Source organism: Pelodiscus sinensis, chromosome 11, assembly GCF_049634645.1.
Source record: "Pelodiscus sinensis isolate JC-2024 chromosome 11, ASM4963464v1, whole genome shotgun sequence".
In the NCBI taxonomy this organism is placed as follows: Eukaryota; Metazoa; Chordata; order Testudines; family Trionychidae; genus Pelodiscus; species Pelodiscus sinensis.
The window spans coordinates 44,191,741-44,207,560 of record NC_134721.1 but is presented as its reverse complement, the minus strand read 5'-3'; the positions used below and the strand labels follow the sequence as shown (position 1 = coordinate 44,207,560).

At 49.9% G+C, this 15,820-nt stretch overlaps 1 protein-coding gene across 1 annotated transcript in view; it reads left to right on the top strand.

Annotated features, from left to right (window-relative positions):
- Positions 1–4,136: 4,136 nt before the first annotated feature.
- Positions 4,137–15,820, top strand: part of DNAH1 (dynein axonemal heavy chain 1) — a 140,351-nt gene continuing 128,667 nt past the window's right edge. Inside the window, exon 1 of the mRNA XM_075939493.1 lies at positions 4,137–4,248. The gene's annotated coding sequence lies outside the window, so the exon portion shown is untranslated. The remainder of the gene's footprint in view (positions 4,249–15,820) is intronic.

Genomic DNA, 15,820 nt, shown 5'->3' with positions numbered 1-15,820 from the left:
TTCCTCTCACCTCACCCCTTAAACATCCGGAGAGTCTGGCCCCATTATGACTGGGCACAAAAGTCTGGGTCCACGGCCGAACAAAGGGATGCGGGGGGAGAAAGAAAGTGCCGGTTGCCATGGCAATGCTGGCCAGGCCGGCTGCTTTTTATCAGCAAGGGGCCTGAGTTTTCTGCCTGAGTTACGGGAATCGGCGGCAATTTATTTCCATTGCAAGACGGGGGGTGGCGGGGAGTGGAGGGAGGGCGGGCGAGGCTGGAGGAGGCTCTGGCTCCACGCTGGCATGGGGGAGCTCCGCAGGGCAGGTGAGATGGGGAAGGCTGGCTGAGCCGGTGTGGGACGTTCCAGTTACATGCACAGCACAAAGTAGTCACTCCTTGCTGGGAGGGAAAAGCAGCTGATGGGGCAGAGCATGGGCCTGAAGCTTCCATGGGTCATGTCAACTTCCTCTCTCTGCCAAACACTTTACACAACACTTGCTGCTTCCTAGCGCCTCCCCCCTCCTCCCCCCATTACGTGGCATCAGCTCTGCCCTTCACTTCTGTGACGGACCGGGCCGTGTCTGGGCACAGCTGAGGGCATCTGCTCAGGGCGAATTGCTCAACTTCGGGGCTCCTTACAGCCCCCAGACTGGTGACCTCTCCAAACAGGCCACAAACCAGTCCCACCGAGCGCTTCAGCTGCCTGCCTGAAGCCTCACGAGCAAAACCCCTCCGACAGCCCAGCAATATCCGTGCCCCAGATGGCCCCGGGCCTCATACACAGGTGGGGGTCCTAGCACCCAATCCCACATACCCCGAACAAGTTCCGTCCGGTTCCAAGAAACCAGCCACAGATCCCTGGTCAATTTACCCTTTGAACCTTACCCACAAATCACGCTGGGCCAATCCTTTAGCATCTATCATCTAAAGGTTTATTATTACAATAAAGAAAAGCCTGAGAGTAAGTTTGTCAAAGGATAGTACATTACATGCATCGAGTCTCCCAGTTCTCGATGCAGGCTCTAGCAGAGATGTTACAGCTGCTGGCTTAAAAGTCCTTGTTGCGCATCCTAGGATCAGGATGGGTCCACAGTTCTTCCGGGCTCTTCAATCCCTGCACTGCTGCCTCTGGGATGAAGTGCTGAGCTGAGTAACCAAGATGGAGTCCACCACATGGCCTCTTTATACCTCCTTCCTGGTCTCTTCTTGGCTGCAGCAGGTCACCTGGCCAGAGGCCTGTGTTCCCTGCTGGCAGCTCTCAGGTGTCAGCCCTCATGCTTTAAGTGTGTCCTTGGCCCATTGAGTGTCATTGTCCCACAGGGCCTCGCTAATTAGCATGTCCATAGGCTGGGCTCTGCCCAATGCTCAATCACATTCAGAGAAATATTCAGTATCCACACAGACTACAGATTCCTAACTACACACACAAACATTATACAATCACATGAATAGCGTACACAGGATCAGCAGACAGTGAGCTTCTATTCAACACCCCACATGGCCCCATTTTATACCATTTTTGGAGCCAGCACCCCCACCTATGGGTACAGCAGTAATCTGGCTGCTTCCCTCAAATTCAGAAATGTGACAACTCTCCCCCCCCCCCCCCCCCCCCGATCCAGCCTCTGTCCCTCGTAGGGCATTCCAAAGCCCCTCTATTCTCATCCTACACCTGGCCTTCCAGACCCCAGGCTGGGTCTTATCTGCAGAAAAGGGGACTTGGAGGTTGCGCTCAGTGAACCGGAAAAGTTGGGGAGCAGTTGGGGGAAGAGGGTGGGCGCTGGGAGGAACTGGGGCACTCTCCCAGGACTGGCTGGGGGAATACAGACTTGTCTCTTGTGTCTGGCTTCTCTAGTGGTCTCCTGTCCATCCAGGTTTGGTTTTTTTCTGCCTGACGTCTTGCATCAGCACTTTGGGAGCTGAGACCTTTTCAGTCCCTTTGATTTTAACACACACATGCAGAGCACAGACCCCCCCCCCCCTCCTCCCGATGCATCAGAAAAGCACTTGCCCATGCAAAATGCCAAATCTCCCTGCCAGGGACTCGGTGGCAGTGGTCACTGAGCTACGGACAATTATTCCTTGGAGGAAGGGGCTGGGCTGGGCTGAAGAGGTGAATAACCCCTTGGGTAGGGAACCAGCTGAGGATTGGCGATGGAAGGGATCAGTTTAAGCCTGTGCAATGCAAGGCACATGGCCATGGGACTGCGAAAATGCAGAGAACGCCACACGTTCCCCTTTTGGTCACTATCGCCGTCCACCCAGCCGAGTGTCACTCTGGTGCTTTGGTCTTGATTGACTCCCAGTAGTAGCAGTCGGTCTATGCTCAGCTGGTTCTGGGCTCAGATGGACCGAATCTGCCGAGTTTGATCTGGCTTCCTGCGCAAGGGCAGATTGGGTCAGTTTTGCCATATACTCCTCCCCCTTCCTGCCCAGCTGTTGTTAAGAGACTCCCCTAGAATGAAATGGGAGCTTGCCCCTGCTGACGAACGTAAATACTCTGGCTCATGAGCGTGTAGAAAGGGGCACTCCTGCGGGCTTGTGAAACTAGCAAGGCACCGGCCTGCCGTCCCTGTTAGATGGACTCGCTTCATCAGCCTTCGCGACTCCCTCCCTTGTGGGCAAGTTGTGCGGCTGAATTGTACGTTCTTTGGCGTGAGGCCTCATTTCTCTGCAAGGATACGTCTACATGGCAGCGCTATTTCGGGATAACCTCCGTTCTGCGTGTCTTAACAGCACGCCCGTTATTTTGAAATACATTCGAAATAACCGGATTCTTATTCCAGCCTCCTGTAGACGTTGTTGCTCGAGGAATAAGGAAGATGCTTGAATAGCGATTTATTATGTAGACAGCGCCAAATTTCAAAATAAGCGACGTACTTTGTGTAGCTCAAATAGTGTAGCTTATTTCGAGGTACACGCTACTGTGTAGACGTACCCCAAGAGTCTTAGTGTGCTGCTGGCTTGCAAGGCGCAGTGTTAGCCCTGGTGACCAGGCCAAATTCCAGTCCAGATCACTACATCTGGCCTCTTTCTAAATTCCCCTGCAATTCCAAGCAGATACATTTCCCCTCACTCCCTATCCTAACATGTGCTAACAGTTGTTTGGTGTTGGTGCATGTCCCACCCTCCTCCCCAGAAGGAGCTGCATTTCATTGCGGGTGTTTAATCATTCACACAGTGCCAAACTGTGCTCAGTTACACCTGTACTGCTTAGCTGATTTCAGTAGCACCATGCAGGTAGGGTGATCTGATGGCCTGATACTAGCGGCTTTTTCTTCTATCCCTTCCTAACTCCCCCCCAAAAATGGTCTGATTTTTCACATTGCTATCACCCAATGAGCAGGTATAAATACAGTTTGGCCTCGTCTCTGTAGTCTATTTGGAAACTGCTGGAGGAAGGCAGTCAAAGTTGGGAAATGCCAAAAGTAAGGTTCCCTGTACAACCTTAAAGGGGTGTTACAAGGAGGAGGAAGAAAATTGTTCTCCTTAACCTCTGAGGGTAGGGTAAGAAGCAATGGGCTTAAATTGCAGCAAGGGAGGTTTAGGTTGGACAATAGGAAAAACTTCCTGCCTGTCAGGGAGGTTAAACGCTGGAATAAATTGCCTAGGGAGGTTGTAGAATCTCCATCACTGGAGATATTTAAAAGCACGTGAGACAAACACCTTTCAGGGATAGTCTAGGTCAGTGTTTCTCAATCTTTTTTTTATAAGTACTCCCTTTACAAAAAATAAGTACCCCCAGTACCTACAGTTTTCAGACACACACAATTTTTTTTCTACCATTGCGACATATTTGTTTAAACAACTTCATCGTAGCTGGGTGGGCGATGAAATTTTGGGGTGTAAAAAGTACAAAAATAATAAAGCACTGTAAAACTTGAAACAAAAATTCCGTTTTCTCCAAATATCAGTTGTTGATGTACCCCCCAGACTTCTCTCGAGTACCCCGAAGGGTACTCGAAACACTGGTCTAGATGGTGCTTGTCCCTGCCATGAGGGCAGGGGACTGGACTTGGTGACCTCTCTCTCGAGATCCCTTCCAGTTCTAGTGTTCTAGGATTCTGTGATGCCAGCCCCTACTGGAAGAGAGGGGTGCATTATATGAGACTGCCTCTAATGATCACATGCTATTTCTTTTTGCCACAGAAGCCCAGCTTTATTTGGTGCATAGCATGGACCTGCTCTGGAAGTGAATCAGAGTTGCATAGAGAAGGTGGCTGTTCTGTGTAGGAGGCCTTGCCCCATTTATGGCAGCGGTTGGAAGGTATGTAGTGAATGGGGCAGTGGGTTGCAGGAAGAGAAAGGATGGATTTGGTCCCAGTCTCCATGCCAATTACCTCCCGCCCAAACTTCCAGTCCCAGTCTCACACCTGCCTTTCCGTGTCCCTGCTCCTGCCTGCAGGTCTGGCTTTTGGCTCTTCTGTGTTATTTCAGCTTCCTCCTCCACTCTGCATCAGACGCAAGGGGAGAGCACTGGAGAGATGGATTCTTTGCTTTCCTTCCTGGCTCTTGGTCCTGGACCACAGCAGCCCAGATCTTGCCCAGTGGCATATTCCTGGCTCAGGGGCCCTGCTCCATCAAAGTTTGGGGCTGGTTCTCTTCCCCCACCCACACCCACCACGAACCTGCGCTCCTTCCCCACTCAAACTCCCTCCCAGAACCTTTGGGTTCTGTGCACCACCAAAATTTCTGCAAACCTGCCACCCAAGCCATTGTGGACTGAATCTCTGGGGAAACTAGCTGTCAACATCAAGCAGTCTCCACTATGCATGTGCAAGTTGCAATTTTTCAAAGGCCTAGAACCAGGCCGTACGTGGGCTGATTTTCACGGGGTTGGCAAAAGCACATCCCACGCCCAAAGGCCAGCGCCCTGCTACATTTCAGGTTATTGTTCCAACGTATGGGGAGGCAAGAGCTTTTCAAAGAAAAGGCTGCCAGAATTGAACATGGGCAAAACAACCCTTGTTCCCTGCAGCCTTGTACTCAGAAATGGCTGACCCATTTTGGAGGTGAGATTTTTTTTTTTTTTAAACTAAGAGGAAAAAATTAGCTTGAGGCAAACACACTCTGTGGAAAATGTGAGCCCAAACATTTAGGCTGTGTCTAGACTGGCAAGTTTTTCCGCAAAATCATCTGATTTTGCGCAAAAACTTGCCAGCTGTCTACACTGGCCGCTTGAATTTCCGGAAAAGCACTGACAATCTCATGTAAGATCGTCAGTGATTTTCCGGAAATACTATGCTGCTCCCGTTTGGGCAAAAGTCTTTTTCCAAAAGACTTTTGTGCAAAAGGGCCAGTGTAAACAACACAGTATTGTTTTCCGCAAAAAAGCCCCTATCGCGAAAATGGCGATCGGGGTTTTTTTGCGGAAAACCGCATCTAGATTGGCCACGGACGCTTTTCCGCTAAAAGTGCTTTTGCGGAAAAGCATCCTGTCAATCTAGACGTGCTTTTCCGAAAACGCTTTTAACGGAAAAGTTTTCCGTTAAAAGCATTTTCGGAAAATCATGCCAGTGTAGATGTAGCCTTAATGTTTGGCAGAGTCATAAGCAACAGAAAAGAGGGTCTCATAATGGGAAGGTTTGGTAACCTTTATATTAGGGGGTGCTCCCAATCCTGCCTATCATATGGTATTATTAACAATTAAAACAGCAAGGATCTGCATTCCTTATGCTACTGGAGATGCAAGAGATGCTCTCAGCTGTAACAAAGGAAGAGGAAGATGATGCTTTTGGTTGGGCCTTTCTGGGTACATGAACTGGCTTTTACATTTGCTTTCAAAATGCTAGGTCACTTAAGTCTGCCATATACTTTTGATATGAATCTGTAAGCTGCAAGGGGATGTGATGCTTCATATTGTGAATATTCCTGGTAATGGTGACAATGGCAGTATGTCTCAGAGCCAGCATACAGAATAACAAGAAGTTTCACTAAAATATCTTTGCCAATTTGTCATCACTCTTCTGCTGTGTCATCTTGCTGTCTTAGGTTATGCCTATATGTTTATCACAGTGTAGTCAAGGCATGTTAACATGCATTATCATGGCTTAGCTATGTCATGTGTTTCTAGCATGGTTTTGTTAGGAGATCCTATCTGCTGTACGTTATATAGGCAGTGATGCCCTGCAGTGTCTCAGGCATGTAAGGCATGACACGATAGTGCACGATATAACATGCACAAATTGGAATGTCTCATGTCCCAGGCTGTAACATGTTATCTACTTGTCGAGACGTGCATGTCCATGAATAGATACACATGTGTCAGCATCTGCATGGATGGTGTGTTTGTGGGCATGGAGCTCACTCTGTGTGCATGTAAGGACCCAGGAACTAGCACCCAGATCCGCAGAGCCTGGGGCGGCTGATATTTCCGCAGTGCATCAAAAGGCCCTATGGAGATATAGTAGGTGCCACAGGAAGTACCGCCCCCAAGAATAGACACGGAGGAACAGTACCCTTCCGCCCTCTGATTGGTCAAATCCCTCGTCTTAACTCCCAGAGTTGCCCTAGGAAGTTGTCTGGGAAACCATGCAGTCCTCAGCCTGCTGCAGTGCCAGACTTTGCCTTGTCTCCTCATCTCTGGGCTCTGACCCCAGCCTGCCTCTGACCCTGATTCCTGCCTCTCGATTGTCATCTGGCACTGCCCGAGTTCTCTGGTCTTCAACCCCGGCCTCACCTTGACTCTTCTTTACAGGACCTGGCCTTGCAAGTCTCATGCCTGGTGGATGGACCTCCGCCCAGCTGTGACTGCTAGGCAAGACTGCCTGTCCCTTACACTGAGTCTATGGGTAATTGTGTGCCTGTAAGCACATAGGCAGGTGTAATGGGTGAGAGCACACAAGTGAAATGTAGGTGCCTTGGCCTCATGTCAGGTTTGTCTCTAACCTTCAGGAGTCCTGGCCTGTTTGGTTGCCATGGCAGCCTGATCATCCCGATTAGACAGCACCGGGTCTGGAGTCTCTGTGGATCCCAAGGGCATGGTGGTGCCCTGGGAGACAGCAGAACAATGCAAGACACATCTTTCTCTTCTGTGCCTGGAATCAAGAGGAAAAGACAGTGGCAGCAGCTGGGCCTGGATTACGGTGTTTATCGCCATTTCCTGTTGCCAACAATAACGAGAAGGCACCCTTAGTTTCCTGGGCAACGGGCTTTGTATCTGTGGCTTTTCAAGGGCCTCTTGCATGGGGATCTTTATTGAGGACCCTGTTTTTCCCCCCTTTTGTCTGCCCGGGACCATTGCTCTGCCGGATCCCACCCGACACCCGCTTCTCTGCACCTCAGACCTGCCCTCCGGCAGCTTCTAGTGTCTTTCATGCACAGGATGGCAGGCTTTCAGCCCTCTCTTTCATGCTGGCTGCTTGGATCTTTGGGCTAAAGCAGCTGCTGAGTTTCTCCCCTTCCTGCTTGACCTGCTGGCCAACACTGGCTTCTGGAAACCATGACAAAGGAAGGCTGAGAAGGTGCAGTGAGGGGGCTCAGGGATGGACGAGACCAGCTCTTTTGGAGTGAGGTTAACAGTTGGCAGCGTAACTCTAGAAAAAGCCCGCTCCTTCCCCACATCATGACCCGCCTCTAACTTACTCTGGAGTGACTCCATCAAGTACCTCAGCCATGTCAATCAAATCAGGCCACAGAGAAGCCTCATCTGCTTATTCTCCTGGCTCAGACAAGGCTTCCTGCCCCGTAAGCGCCGCAGCCCGCTCAGCTTTGGGTACAGCTACATTGCAGCAGGGAGGTGTAATTCCCAGCCTGCACTAGCTCGGGTCAAGCTAGCTGCCAAAAATAGCATTGTGCCCGCAGCTGTGTGGATGGTGGCTTGGCCAGCTCCCCAACAACTATCCCTTCTGAGGGTCCTGCACACGTTCTCGGGTGACTAGCCCAAACTGGCCATGCTGCTTGCACATGTGAATCTACCTGAGCTTGCACATCAGACATACCTTGGGAGAGCAGTCGCTGGGTGCTGGGTTGTACCATGCTTCAGTAGCACAAGCCGAGAATGTCCCCCCCCCCCCCCCGCCCTGTTTAATGGACACAGCATAGCCCCATGAAAAGCAGAGCTAGCCCCTGGATATGGGGACTGCCTGGTGAACTGTCTTGCAGTTAGAGCTCAGCATTTTGGGAACCAGAAAAACGCTGCCAAGAGGGGTGTGTGGGCAAAGTTGAACAAAGCTGAATACTTTGAGCGACTTACCGAGAGGAATTCTCTGGTGTGTGAGGTCAGAGGAGACTAACTTTATGGTCCTCGAAATCTAGGAAGTGGGGCGCTCTGTGTTGGGCTTCGTTGCAGGGGTGGGGCCGAATAACAGGCAGTCTTGCAGTGTGGCTGCACTTTGCCAGCCAGCAAACATGAGCAGCGCTTAAGCTTTTTGGTAACTTCTGGGAGCAATAGACACAGAAACTACTAGTGCCGGCCCCTGTCCGCATCGCTGCTAATTACTCCCTGGGGTTTTCCCAGGACCCTTTCTCTCGCAGCTTATTTCTGTAATGGGGGAAGAAACCAAGCAGGGAATCTGATATTTTGGTCCTATCCCGAGAGACTCAAATAAACATTCCAAATACACGCGGCATGAAATTGGATCTAAAAGAGACGGGCGGGTGGAGGGGAAGTGGCTCCATTATTCACGAAGGAGCTAGTACTACAACAGTCCTCTCGAATGACCCCACACCGGGCCGTGCAATGTGACTCGAGTGACCCTAGCTAGGGATGGCCAGTTCTGTGCTCCGTTAAGAAACGGCTGCATAGCACAGCTCTCTTGGTCACTCTGAGCCTTGCACCCCCTCGTCAGTGGGGAGAAGAGCAAAACCCGGCAGAACCCCCCGCCCCGCCAGGATCTGGGAGGGTGCCGTAATGCTTCCCTAGCATGAGCCCCGTGAATCCTTGACAGGTCTTGACCTGAGATCCGTGGGGCTGGGAGGGGCATTGCAGAATAGGGAGGGGCAAGTGCTGGAAAAGGTCTGCTGCCCTTGGCACAGCAATGCATTTTGCAGCTGTGCCTGCTTCTGGGGAAGGAGGGTGGGATGCCGGCCTGAGAGCGAGTGGCAGAACACGTCCAAAGGAAGCTGGTGAGAGCCCAGAATGCCCCTTGGGGGGGCTGCCCTTCCACTAGAATAGGGGATCCAGCCTAAGTAGGAGCCTTGGGCTTTCACCGCTGGAATCATGCCTGCTTCAACCAGACCTCCTCCTCTCAAAGGGGCGAGTGTGACTGTCCGACCCTCAACTCCACAGTGGCTCAGCTATGACTCTTTCATGCTGACTTTTTGGGAATGACTCTTACTCTGTCTGCCAGGCATAAGGGTCTTTTTGCTTCCTTGCTGCTTTGTCTCCTTCCTTTGCTCTGAAGATCCTGGCTCCTGCCTAGCAGGCTGCTTTCACTAGGGCTTGTGGGGCTGGAGGGCTTGGCAGTGGCATAGTCACAGACTCTGGGTCTGGAGCTCCCCCAGGAAGAAAATAGTGGGTGCTCAGCACCCATCTGCAGCCCTGCAATTAGCTCCACCCTCAGCCCTCCTGCCAGCTGGTGGGCCCAGCCAATCAGCTCCTCCCCTGCCCATCCACCACAGCGCAGAATTAGACTGATTGGCGGCTTTTGTTGTTGCTCTTTTCATGTTTTCCATTAACGGGTCTTATCAATGAGCCTTGTAAAAAGGGCAAATTTAATTACTCCAAAAACTGTCATCTTCATATTTTTGTCTTAAAAGACGAATCTTTCAGGCAGTCGTGGTTTAAAAAAGAGCTAGATAAATTCCTGGAGGGTAGGTCCATCAATGGGTGCTAGCCAGGGTGGGCAGGGATGGTGTCTCTAGCCTTTTTTTGTCAGACACTGGGAATGGGCGATGGGAGAGGGATCGCTTGATGATTCCCTGTTCTGTCCACTCCGGCTGCGTCTAGACTGCAGGCTTCTTTCAGAAGAAGCTTTTCCAGAAGAGATCTTCCGAAAAACCTTCTTCCGAAAGAGAGCGTCCACACTGCCAAAGCGCATGGAAAAAACGATCTGCTTTTTCGAAAGATAGTGTCCACATTGAATGGACGCTCTCCGCATTTCAGCTGTGATTACCATGGACGGAGTGGCCACCAGGGCACCTGTGATTTTTCCCCTTTCCTCAACTTCCGAAAGAACTCCCTCTTCCCCGTCCACACACGCCTTTTTCCGAAAGAGCTCTTTTAGAAAAAAGGCTGCTGCCTGGTAGAAGAGGATTACCAATGCCCGAAAACCCCCTCTGTTCTTTTGATTTTCTTTCAAAAGAACACGATTGCCGTATGGACGTAAGTGACGATTTTTTGGAAAAACAGCCGTTTTGTAGTGTAGACACTCTGGGGCATTGGCCACTGTCAGAAGACAGGATATGGGGCTAGATGGATCTTTGGTCTGACCCAGTATGACTGTTCTTATGTTCATTTCTATATGACTCGCATTCCATCCTCCCGTGCTATATTCTGAGGAATGCCTTTTTATTTCCCTACCTCTTTTGACGAACACTAAGCCCTTGTAGCTTTGTACAGACTGAAGTGAAACACGTACTCACATGAGTAATCCTTGCTTATGCACCTACTCCACGTGTGTCGGTGAGCGAGCAGTGTAGGATTGGGTTCTGTGGCTTTGCTAATTATTCTACCAGGTGATGACACTGAATCATCGTGGACCAGGGGAATCTCAGGTTCAGAGACTCTGGCATGGCGCATGGCCTGGAATATGCTGGGCTGAGGATTTGGAAATGAAGTTTTTTAATTGTATTTGGCTTTTCTGAGCTTCCTGCTGGTGGTTGGCCCCTTGATTTAAAAATGCCACACAGCAGCAGGTGGGCCTAGTATCAGACTGTAAGCAAGTCCCCATCTGGCTTTAATTACTAGCTTCACTTTGGCAGAAAAACCTGCTATTCAAACACAACATTTTATGTTTACATAGCAAAGGCTGGGATGGGAAGCTCTTGCTTCTTTACCAGGGTTACAGTTTAGGACTGACAGGCATTGTCAGAGCGGTATCTTATGTATCTATCTACGAATGGCCCCACTCGCTATAGTGTCTGAGTGGCTTGATATTTAATATATTTATTCTGATAGCACCCCTGGGAATAAGGGCAATGCTATTAGCCCCATTGTACAGACGCGGGAAACTGAGGCACAGACAGTGAACAGTGACTTGCCCGAGGCATGGACAGTGACTTACCTCTGGGGGGGGAACAGGTCAAGAGTAGAGGGGAGATGATGCAGATCCAGAATCAGCTGCTGAGGGCAGAGTTGGGTGGAGGAAGGTACCAGGACCAGATGATATTCCCCCAAGAGTTCTGCTAGAACTCAAATGTGAAATTGCAGAACTATTAATCGTGGGTTGTTATCTATTCTTGAAATCATCTTCTGTACCAAATAGCCGTAGGAAAGCTAATGTGCTACCAATTTTTAAAAAGGGCTCTAGAGGTGATCCTGACAATTACAGGCCAGTAAGCCTAACTTCAGTACTGGGCAAATTAGTTGAAACTGCAGTAAAGAATAAAATTGTCAAACACACAGGCTGCGTCTAGACTGGCAAGTTTTTCTGCAAAAGCAGCTGCGTTTGCAGAAAAAATTGCCGGCTATCTACACTGGCCACTTGAATTTCCGCAAGAACACTGAAGATCTCATGTAAGATTGTCAGTGTTCTTGCGGAAATGCTATGCTGTTCCCGTTTGGGCAAAAGCCCTCTTGCGCAAATGCTTTTGCGCAAGAGGGCCAGTGTAGACAAGGCGGTATTGTTTTGCGCAAAAAAGCCCCGATTGCGAAAATGGCGATTGGGGCTTTTTTGCGCAAAACCGCGTCTAGATTGGCACGGACGCTTTTCCGCAAAAGTGCTTTTGCGTAAAAGCGTCCGTGCCAATCTAGACGCTCTTTTCCGCAAATACTTTTAACGGAAAAACTTTTCTGTTAAAAGCATTTGCGGAAAATCATGCCAGTCTAGACGTAGCCATAGAGAAACTTAATTTATTGGGGGAAGTCAACATGGTTCCTGTAAAGGGAAATCAGGACTTACCACCTACTAAAATTCTTTGAGAGCATCCACCAGCTATGGACAAGAGGGATCCAGTGGATATACTCTACTTAGATTTCCAGAAAGCCTCTTACAAGTCACTCACTAAAAGCTCTCAAGCAAAGTAAGTTGTCATGGGATAAGAGGGGAGGTCCTCTCATGAATTGATAACTAAATAAAATACACTGTGAAGAGCTTCAAAAGGATCTCACAAAACTAGGTGACTGGGCAACAAAATAACAAATTAATTTAAATTTTGATGAATGCAACGTAATGCACATTGGAAAACACAATCCCAACTATATGTATAAAATGATGGGGACCAAATCAGCTGTTACCACTCAAGAGCCAGATCTTGGAGTCATCGTGGAGAGTTGTCTGAAAACATCAACTCAATGTGCAGCAGCAATCAAAAAAGCAAACACAATATTAGGAATAATTAACAAAGGGATAGAGAATAAGAGCTATCTTAATGCCTCTATATAGTTCCATGGTATGCCCACATCTTGAAAACTGCCTGCAGATGTGGTTGCCTTACCTCAAAAAAAGGTATCTGGGCATCGGAAAAAGTTCAGAAAGGGGGAAAAAAATTATTAGGGATATGAAATGGCTTCCGTATGAGGAGAAATTAATATAACTGGGACTTTTCAGCTTGGAAAAGAGATTACTAAGGGGGGGACATGATAGCGGTCTATAAAATCATGACTGGCATGGAAAAAATGAATAAGGAAAAGTTATTTACTCCTTCCCATACCACAAGAACTAGGGCTCACCGAAGGAAATTAATAAGTAGCAGGTTTAAAACAAACAAAAAGAAGTATTTCTTCACATAGGTTACAGTCAACCTGTGGAACTCCTTGCCAGAGGATGTTGTGAAGACCAGGATTTTAACAGAGTTTAAAAAAGAGCTAGATAAATTAATGGAGGATAGATCCATCAATGACTATTAGTTAAGATGGGTAGGAATGGTGTCCCTAGCCTCTGTTTGTTAGAAGCTGGGCATAGGCAATGTGGGAGGGATCACGTGATAATTCCCGGTTCTGTTCACTGCCTCTGGGGCACCTGGCATTGGCCACTGTTGAAAGACAGGACACTGGGCTAGATGGGCCTTTGGTCTGACTCAGTATAGCCATTCTTATGTTCTTATTAAGTGCTGGGGTACTGAAATGCACTCAGTGTGGAAAGAAGGGACGCTTGAGTTCTTTTATTGAATGAGGACTCTACTAGGCTACAATCTAGGCAGTTCACTTACCCAAACCATATGGAATGTGTAACTCTGCACTTGCCGTTACTGGAAAGCTGAAAGCCGGGCGGTGAGGACAGGCAGGGATGAGATAAGGAGAAAGGGAGGAATAGAGCCCTGTTTTTAAAGCAGCTACATGGTTGTTCATACTAGGGGCTGATGAAGCAGCCATTAAAATAGCCTAGAGACCTGACCTCTGTCCATAGTTTGAACGTCGAATGAAGTGCCAATGTCATGCCACAGATCTAAAGCCATTAATGCACACCCAGGAAGCTAGAGTCAGGTTGTCCTTGGACCTGGCTTGCCAATGGACCACCTTGGTAACCTTGGCAACAGGACTGGGAATGGAGGGTGTTAAAGGATGGTTTCTCCAGGATGCTCAAATTCCATTTCCCCTGAGGCCAATGAAAGCCTTTCCACTGAGTTCATTAGCCTCCAAGGGACAACCACTGCTTCCTGAGAGTGACAGTCAACTGTCCCTCGTGAGGCAAAGGCCTGCTGATGGACCCAAAAGCCAGTGGGAAGAACTTACTAGCCTTGAGGGGCAAGAGTCTGGCTTTGCCCATTAAGCTGGCTTAGTCATCCCCCACCCACCACTGGGGTGGCTACTGGCCAGCTGTCTGGTTTCCAACAGAACACATGGTCAAATGCTGAAAGTGTCCCGTGAAAGTGAACACGTGGGGGAAAGCAAATGACGGAGGGGGGGGATGGAGCCTCAGGGCTGGGCTGGGCCCAGGGTGATCAGTTTAGGGCACCCCATGAGATGGAGAAGTCGGGGTGAGAGAAGCGCAGACAGTGGAATGATACAGACGACTCCTGGCAGCATTGCCAGGTATGGGTACAGAGGAGCATGGCTTCTGCTTGTTCCGAGATATATATCCCAAGCTGGCTGTGCTAGCCGTCTGTGGCATTGTACAAACATCACCCAAAACCCCTGACCAAATGGGGAACCGCGGGAAGTACAGCTCCTGGGCTACCTCCCTTTGGGGCAGGGTGTCCGAGCTCCCCACAGCTGGGAAATGGGACTGGGTTTCCTTTCCTGGCACCGCCTGGTGGCTCCTAGCGGAGGCTGGCCTGACACGCTCCAACAGCTAATTGGGACTTGCCATTTACGGTAGCTTGAGTGAGGTGGGGGCGGGGGGTTGGGTGATAGAAGGTGTCAGCATAACAAATATCTCGTTGATATACAAGCTAGCATGTGGTCTCATCCTGAGTTCGGATAGCCCCTCTCCAAAGAGCGCAGCTTGGCTTGGCAAACTTTAAAGGCGAAATATGACAGACCGAAATCAATCAATCAGTAAATAAATTGTGCGTCTCGTCACTGGGATCCTGCCGTTTATTTCCTCGGCACTGATGAAAAATAGCTGAATGCTTAGTAGCTTCATGAGACTAATTATGATAAACGGCCCCATTGCTGTTAATATCCGGCCATTAATTCCGAGATGGAGCCGCGGAAAAATGTCAGGAATGGAAATGTCAGCTCTCTAAGAGGACCTGGCAGCTGCTGAAGTGGGGACTGGAGCGTCAGCACACGGAGGGGGCAGGGGGGAGCCAGAAATCAGCATGAGGGTGATGTACGGTAAGAATCTATCAGGGTCTGACTTGATTTCCCATTCCTTTCCTATAAGGGGCACTTCCTGCAAGGCCCTGGCTAGGGTTTACTTCAAATCTTGGCGCTTGTGATGTTCCTCCCATTGAAACACAAGAGCCAGTATCCACTGGGTGTGTGTTACATGCTCGCCCCTTGCTAGGAAAGCTTGTTTGGAGCTTCAGAAGTCCCGCCGCTTTAAATTCCCATATGGGCCACCACTTGTACTGCTCAGGCCTGTGGAGGGAAAGGTGGCACCCTGGGGCCGGGTGATTTAAAGGGGCCCAGAGCCTTTTAAATTGCCGCCAGAGCCCTGCATCGCGCACTCCGGGCAGCTCTGAGGAGGCAGGGACACCGCTCAGCGTTTGCTCCAGGCAGTGCAGGGGTGGGTGCCCTCGGCCTTGCCCCATCCGGGAGCACAGAGCGACCCCCCGACCTTGCCTGTCGGCTGCCCTGGTAATGCTGCACTTCTGAGAGTGTCACAGGTAGTGGGGAGTGAACCGTGACCCACAAATCTCTGCTACCTCTGCAAAGTCTGCCAGTCTGTGGCACAGCCACCACTAGAGGGCACCAGAGCAGTACACCGAACGGGAGTGCATTACCGAAACTTCACAACTCTCCCACGCCAGCCACTGGAGTCCAGCCTCCACTGAATCCTGCAGCTCCCTGAGCTCTTCTCTCTGGAGCTCCCCCTCCCAAGATGGAGGCGGGCCTTTGCCAGGCGTCCCCCACATCCTCACACACTAAGGACAGCTGCCGCACACAGCCATGTCATGCGGGAGGAGGGGCAAGAAGGATTAGTTGAGAGGTTGTGTGCGTTCATGCACAGCATCGGCCAGTACACCCCTGGGATGCAAACACACCTGACCCAAGCTGTGTTCATTCCTTTCAATTTCATGTTGTGAACCCTGTTCCAATAACCATTGTTCAGTAGCCGGCCAGTATGCTGTACAAAATCCCCTGGATCGTATGCTTCCCTCGCATGTTCTTTTATCATCATGTGTGGGAG